This window comes from Corvus kubaryi, unplaced genomic scaffold (genome assembly GCF_017639235.1).
Source record: "Corvus kubaryi isolate FWS band 111438036 unplaced genomic scaffold, C.kubaryi_AGA036_p1.0 136, whole genome shotgun sequence".
NCBI classification, from domain to species: Eukaryota; Metazoa; Chordata; class Aves; order Passeriformes; family Corvidae; genus Corvus; species Corvus kubaryi.
Genome location: NW_024580670.1, coordinates 7778295 through 7785447, shown reverse-complemented (window position 1 = coordinate 7785447; position 7153 = coordinate 7778295). Strand labels below are relative to the sequence as shown.

At 39.3% G+C, this 7153-nt stretch overlaps 1 long non-coding RNA gene across 1 annotated transcript; it reads left to right on the top strand.

Annotated features, from left to right (window-relative positions):
- Positions 1-6: 6 nt before the first annotated feature.
- LOC121658425 lies at positions 7-6657 on the top strand. The gene is made up of 3 exons (XR_006013965.1): positions 7-1397; positions 1729-1793; positions 2679-6657. It is a non-coding gene; the product is annotated as an uncharacterized LOC121658425 (long non-coding RNA).
- Positions 6658-7153: the final 496 nt, after the last annotated feature.

Sequence of the window (7153 nt, the reverse complement as noted above, 5' to 3'; positions counted from 1 at the left end):
CCGTACATGAGAGATGCCCGAGGCAGGAAAGCTGCAGGGAGGATCTCTGTGGACTATAATAGGACATTGGTGCTGACAACATCCAATGGCAAATCATTGGAATTTGTGTTGGTGGGGAATCCCGGTCAGATATTAACCAGTTAGTACCTACCACAAATGCTTCTGTACCTTTTCACAGGATTTTCTTGAGAGGATTAAAGAAGTAAGGTATTTGTCAGCTTGGTTTTAATTTGCAAACATCTTTCTTCTCTCTTCCTCTTATCTAGCTCCCTTTACATAGAAGAGAGGTCGCTACTTGTTTTCTGCCCTGCAAATCACTTTACTTTGTGAGGAAATATAAAGGCTATTCTTTTGTTTGTTCAGTAACAATAAATGAACCATGTAGAAAATAAGTCTTTGCAGTATTTCTTTGTTAGGAGTGTTGTAATAGGGTTTAGCTGTTTAAGTAGGTATTTTTGTTGCTGTTCCTTTGGTTGCAGTAAGAGAAAGGAGTCACTGGCAAAAAAAATGTGTGGGTGAGGTTTTCCTCTTTCTGAACTGTTCAGTGCATTTCTCTGTGGGCTTGTCACTGGTAATTGCATTGATTAATAAATCAAGCCAAGACACAAGGTAAGAGAGGTTGTTTCCATGGGGTCTGTTTGCTCATTAATCTAAATTCACAGTACCAAAAATCAGTAAGACACAAATATTAGCATTATAGTGATATCCTTACTATCTGATTTCTCAGTGCTTTGCTGAGAGAGTAAATATCTTCTTGTAAAGGAAAAAGTACACATTAGTGCAGTTCTTAGCTGTTAGTTTGACAATCCTGTTGTGTAAGGAATGACAGTTGCTAGCATTTTCTTAGGCTGGGTGCATAAATGAAAGTAATTTTCTTTAGTCTAGATTAGCTCTTTGGTAATGAATCAAATTGTTGCTAACCTGGTAACTGCCTAAATGGGTTTTGGATTTTGAGTCTTTGTAGATCTGAACTGAGAGTTAATTTTGCATATAACTGTCTTCTGCTTGGAGGAAAAATTATACTGGGAGCTATTCCTTATGAGCTAATCAAATACTACTTCAGATATTTTTAAAGGTGCAGAGAAGACTGGCTTTGTCTAGTAAAGATTTTGCAGAGGAAGGTGCATTGTGCACGTAGAGAAATACGGAATGTACAGGAGAGGGCCCTCCAAGACTTTATTTAGTCCTGTGGCTTTTATGAAGATGACACTTTGTATATTTTAATTATCCCTTATTTTCAGTGCTGTTTTAAAATATGCTCTATGTTACAGGAAGTTGCTAATGGAGTCCTTGCAGATAAAGACAGTCAAGTGAGCCTTCCCACGCTGCAGGAGCTGAGCTTGTGATTTGCTTCTTGTGGGGGAGACTCCAGGGAGAGCTTTGCTATTCCTTAGCAGGTTTGTGGTTAACAGCGCCTGGACTTGGCTTTCAGAAGTCTTTAAGTAGTCACAGGAGCTGTCTGTCCCAGCAGGCAGAGCAAGAGACTTCCCAAAGTTGGGAGGGAAGAAGAGGCATCACAGAAGGAAGGGAATTCAAAAAAAGAAATGAACACAGTTTGAGCGTAACTGGAATTCCCTCAGCCATATTGCAATATCTACAAAGCCTGTGTATCCAGGCTGGGGATGTTGCTGTGCTTGGAAGAACAAGGAGGATTTTTTGCCTATGTGTATGAGTTAGGATTTCTTTTATTGTTCTCTTATCCCCATACCCTCTCTTTTTTTTGTCTAGGAAAGGAGGATGTATAAGGATTTCTGACCCTGTTCAGAAAAAGGATGTCTTAGTGATGAGCTTCTGTAAGTCAAGCACAGAGATGCCGTGTCCTTCACCCATCCCACCTGCATCCACACTGGAAATCTTTGTGGAACAAATAGATCCTGCTTGGTACCATAAAAATTACTGAAACTCACCTATTGATTTCAGTAGGGTGGTTTCTGGGTCTTTGCAAGGACAAGTGTTGGCTGTAGTGTTATCAAGTTCTGTACATTTAATAGTTGGAATTTGTTTCCAATTACAGAAAAGACAGCTAACAGTGAGGACTCCATCCATCTTATAATCAGTGCTCAAGGACTAACATACTTATGCTTTTCTGAAATAAATGTTAGTTGAGTCTAATTTAAATGTTCAAGTTTCATGGTTAAATTAAGGAAATGACTTCAAACTATTAATCTCAACTGTCCTTGGAAAAAAGTGCTAATCATTTGGTTGCTGCTTTTTAGCAGCCAAATGAACCTGTGGCATGGTGTGCTCTGAAGCCTAAGGGTCTAGTAATGACACTATTTTAACTAATATATAACTTTAATCGGAGAAATTACGAAAAAATGAGGCTAATTTCTGTTCGCCCAAGTTATTGTGCTTCCATTTTTAAAGATCAGAGTTGTTCCTGTGTGTTGATGGAATTGTAGTTATTTATTATTATATGCCATGCTACTTTAATTCTACACAACAATTCTTAAGTATTTTAGGAAGTGGAATCTCATCAGACAAATGCTCTTAAAAATACGTAGTCATCTGAGGATTTAGATATGCACCATATGGGTTAATTTACAGTTTATATATTCCTTCTGGGGACTGCTTGCTGCTCTAGGTATCTAAATGTCAAGTTTTCCGTTCTTCGTGAGGTAAGCTCATGTCAGTGTTTCCTCCAAGTCAAAATTGTGGATCTGCATCTTCTTGCACAGGTTGATGGGAACGTAACTTCACAGATTGCCAGATACAGCCCAGTTCCATCAGGGAGTATCAGTTTTGTGAACACATGCATGAGTTGGAAGCAAAGCAGAGAAGGAAGATGAACATTAATGCAGCCTTTCATCCTAAGCAGAAGAACCTGGGGTGTGGCCAACTGGAGGTGCCCAACTAGAGAATACCTTTTGATGAAAGCAACTAGTTTTCATATTTGTGTGTCAATAAACCTTTGGAGAAAAAAAAAAAGCACAGAAAAATGATCCTTGAGTGCTGTTAATTTTTCCATTACTCAGTATCTGTGCTGATGAACATATTATCTGTATTGCAGGGTACAGATTACTTGACCAGGACAAGTCGAATTGGCTTCTTTCTTTCAGTGGTGCTAACAGGTCCTCCAGCACTCCAACGTGATCTCAGCCACTTCAGTGAGGACAAGTATCCTCTTGAATGAATCTGGGCTGCACTGGTTGTGTCTCCAAATGCTTGCCTTTCAGTGTATACTCGTCTTCTTGAGGCACAGCTGCCACGACACAGCAGATTCCAGCTTTATGCCTTGAGCTGTCACATATTTGTGGCCTAAGCAGAATCTCTTCCCACCCTGAAAGTGAACAGATGCATTAGGGTGCAGATTGCAAGCACAGCAATGATGCTGCTGAGATACTCCACGGATATTGCTGATCTTGTCTCATTTTTCCTTTCCCCTGATATTACTACTGAGAGGCTGGAGGAAACAGTGGTGGGAATAAACTCACCCCTTGTCAGGAGGAGGAGTGAAGGCACAGGGCAGTAAGGAAGCTCAGGAGTTCATGCAACCACTGTAAGATGTGTTTTGCTACACTGAACGGCTCACTTTACAGCAATTTGAATTAGTATTCAAGTGAACTGTGGTTAAAGTGAAGTCAGTGTATGGCCCTTTTTTTAAAAATGTGGTTTTATTATGCATCTCTAAGTTTGCTTGGGAGTTGAAGTACTAGTGTTCTTGATTACTAAGTCATTTAAATAGTGATGAACTATTTTCTGGAACTTAAAACTTGACCACATCATGCACCTGCCAGCAGTACAGGCACATAAAATCTCAATTGATGTGGGTGTTGCAGTTTCTCTATGCATAAATGCTGCAGTGATGCCTGATAGATGTTTATCCTGTCCAGTGCCTGCTTCGAGGGACTTTAAATTCATAGTCTGGGGGCCTTGCTAAAGAAAATCCAGGTGTTTTGAGACTTGGATGCTTAGCTTGGGAAAGCTCCTTTGAAAAACACTTTTCTCTGCTTGCAGCAATGTAATGAATGAAACCTTGAGCCCTGAAGAGCTGCAGTGGTATTTAGAAGCAAAATGCAGGATGTTATTTGGTCTTGTGGCAGCTGTTTTGTTCTCTTTTTTTGAATTAAAATGTGCCTGTCTCCCCGACAGAGTGCTGTTAAAGTTCTTCTGTTGGGAGTCAGTTTATTCTGCTGACAGGAAAGGAAGGCTATCTGATAACTTCTTGAAGGCAAAGTGAAGAGTTGTTCAGTTTTCCCACACCTCACTCTTTCCATCTTCTCTTCTTGCAGGAGGCTTGTAAGAGATGTAGGAAATGCTATAATACTTGCTTTGACCAAAGCAGTGCCTTGCTCTTTTCTTGCTCCTATAAAAGTATCTGCTATTTGGATTATTGTTTTTTAGTAGTCTGAAGTCTTAGACCTGGAGTTCCTTTGAGAGTTTGTCAGGCTGGTTGATGACCGGTGTTGATTGTCCCAGAGTGGAAGGGGACTTCAGTGTAATATGAGGTGAACACTGAATAAGCAGGATATGATGGTAATGTTGTGCCAATACACTGCATAAGTCATTTTTCTACTGCAGAGGCAAATAGAAGCAATTCTGTCCTGACCCTTGTTGATGGTCCTCAGCTGAAAGCTAATGGCTTTCTTTTGGTCTCTTTTCTTTGAAACAAGAATGTCCCTGAAGTAACTCCCACTGCTGAGGACCACTCTCTGCCATTGTGTCAGTTTGGTGTGCTTAGAAATGCTGCCCTGTATAATCTTCCCACCCCCTTCCCCCTCTGGATTTTACAAGAATTTGGTTTATATATATTGGAGGTAGTGAAGTTAGTGATACATTTCTCAAAATAAATAGGTTTTTACAAAGAGCTTTATAGAGCAAGTTTAGTGAATTTTTTTTGGTAGATACTTGTTTATATAAACCTCAGTTTAGTGGCCTCAGCAGGAGGCTTGTGTTCATCCATCCCTCCCCACCCCCCTGGAAACAATAAAGAGATACCTCGTTGCTTTCAAATAATTAAGTACAGATCTACATTGCTGTCAAAAGTGAGTTTAAGAATTAAATTTTTGATAGATTTTCATTAGCATTTACATTACTAAGGTGCTTTTAGACTGATGGAGATTATGGTATAGATTTACTGCAGTCAAAGTAAAAATGAGGGACTGTGCAGCATGTCTGTCTCTTAAACACTGCATCCATTCACTAGATAGGCAGAGAGAACCACTTGAATGTCTCTTCTTGTTGGCCTCCATGCTACTTGTAGGTAGTTGATTTTATTATTGTTATAGTGCAGTAGCTTGTGTATTTTGTATTTAAATCCATGCTTAAAATACAACTAAAATTTGCCTGTTGACAGCAGTTGCATCATATTTTAATTGGTGAGAATTGCTAATGGAGTGTTCAGGTTCTAAAATTAGTTGTTTATTTTTCCTTCTTTGCCCAAGGGTTTTGCATCAGATGATATAGTTTCTGTATAACTGTTTGTTTTCCAAAGTGACACCTTTGTACAGTTCTAGCTATTTAAGTAAGTGTTAAAAGTTTGTGCTCAGTGACAGCAGTTTCAGAAACTGTGACTTTTAAAATTGTTTCTTACTACATTGTTTATGCATTGAAAAGTGCTCCCCTTCTGTTTACTGTGAATTAATTCATTGTTATATTTGCAAACTGGGGGTGTAAAATTTGCAAGTTCTATGATGTCTTTTCTTGGTGCAATGACAGGTCCTCAGCTGCTGCATGCTGTCATGGCACAACTGATGCTGCTGTTGCTGTGGCAGCTTTCAGGTGAGGATTTGTCCCATAACCCTCATAATGACATAATTCTGAAACACAACCGTGCTTGTTATTGTCAATATTCCCATAGGGTGGCTTTGTGTCAAAGGGGTGCTGTTTTAATACTGTCTTTATACTTCTTGGAAAGTTTTACTGTGTGGTGAAATGCAAAACCAGCTCTTAATATGAGTCTGCCTGTGGTGAAGCAGAGGTATCCAGTCTGTCCATTAAAATTCTGGCTTTCTGGAGGATGCTTTATCATATGCATCAGTTCTTGGAATTGTTGCCAGTTGTCTCTTTGAAATCAATTATTTGTTTGATGCCCATTTTGAAGTATACTAAACTTCTTTCTATGAATGAAGTAGTTACCAAAATAAACACGTCACCAAAAAAAAGGGGTGCTTGAATTACTGAAGATCAAACTACAAATATACAACTACTTTAATAACTGTCTTTTATCTGTTTCACTCTTCTCTACTAGTTTAAAGAGCCCTCTGGTATTTTGTTAAAATGACAGTGTTTGCACATTACGATATAACCATGTTACAATGTCCTGATTAACCCAGTGACCTGAACCCTATGAGCCCTTTGCCAAGAGATTTTATCCAGTCCTTGAATAATTTTTGTCAGAATCTTTTTTCTTTGGCCTTTCTCCGGGTTTCTTTTTCATTTTTTCTTTAGAAAGGTGCACACCAGAACTGAACACTGGTCTTGTTCATATCATGTATGTGCAATGCTATTGCCCTTTCTGTTTGTCCAGGGATTTTCAGTGGCCCATTTTTCTGCCACAGCAAGGAAGCTCATGTTGATTGTTTGCCTAGTATGACTTCTAGATCATTATTGGAGTCAGTGCTGAACAAAATACTCTGCTGCTCAGTGGATGTGGCCTGGATCACCGATTCTTACGATTTCTAATTTTATTAAAATAAACCCTTTGAATTTAATTCATCTTCTTTCCTTCTTTTCTTTTTTTTCTTTAAATGTGGCTTGAATGCTGCTATTATGGCAATTTTAGAAATAGAAAGAAAGGCTTAAGCCCTCTGCAGTCTTAGTGTCTCAGATAATTTCTTCTGGTTTCATTTGTTTCCTTTTCAAGCCCAGGAGTTTTTAAGGGAGTAGCAATCAGTGCATCCTCTAACAATCCAGATGATGTGGAGTTATCTAAAGAGGGTAACTCAGGCTTTGACTTCCGTCAGACATTGTACACTGAAGGTTTCACACAGCTCCTGAACCTGCCTGTGATCTTCTGGCCACAGTTATCACCCTTGTGTGAGGACAGAGCTGTGGATAAGAGATGATCTTCATCAGAAACTTGGAGTAGGTATTACAATTTGGATGTAATCCCAAGGAGGCAGTAGATTTCTTAGGACTGTGGGGGAGGGTTTGCCATCCATACCCTCACACTGTTACTGTTAGTCATGCTGCTGGTTTTGGCAGAGAGTTT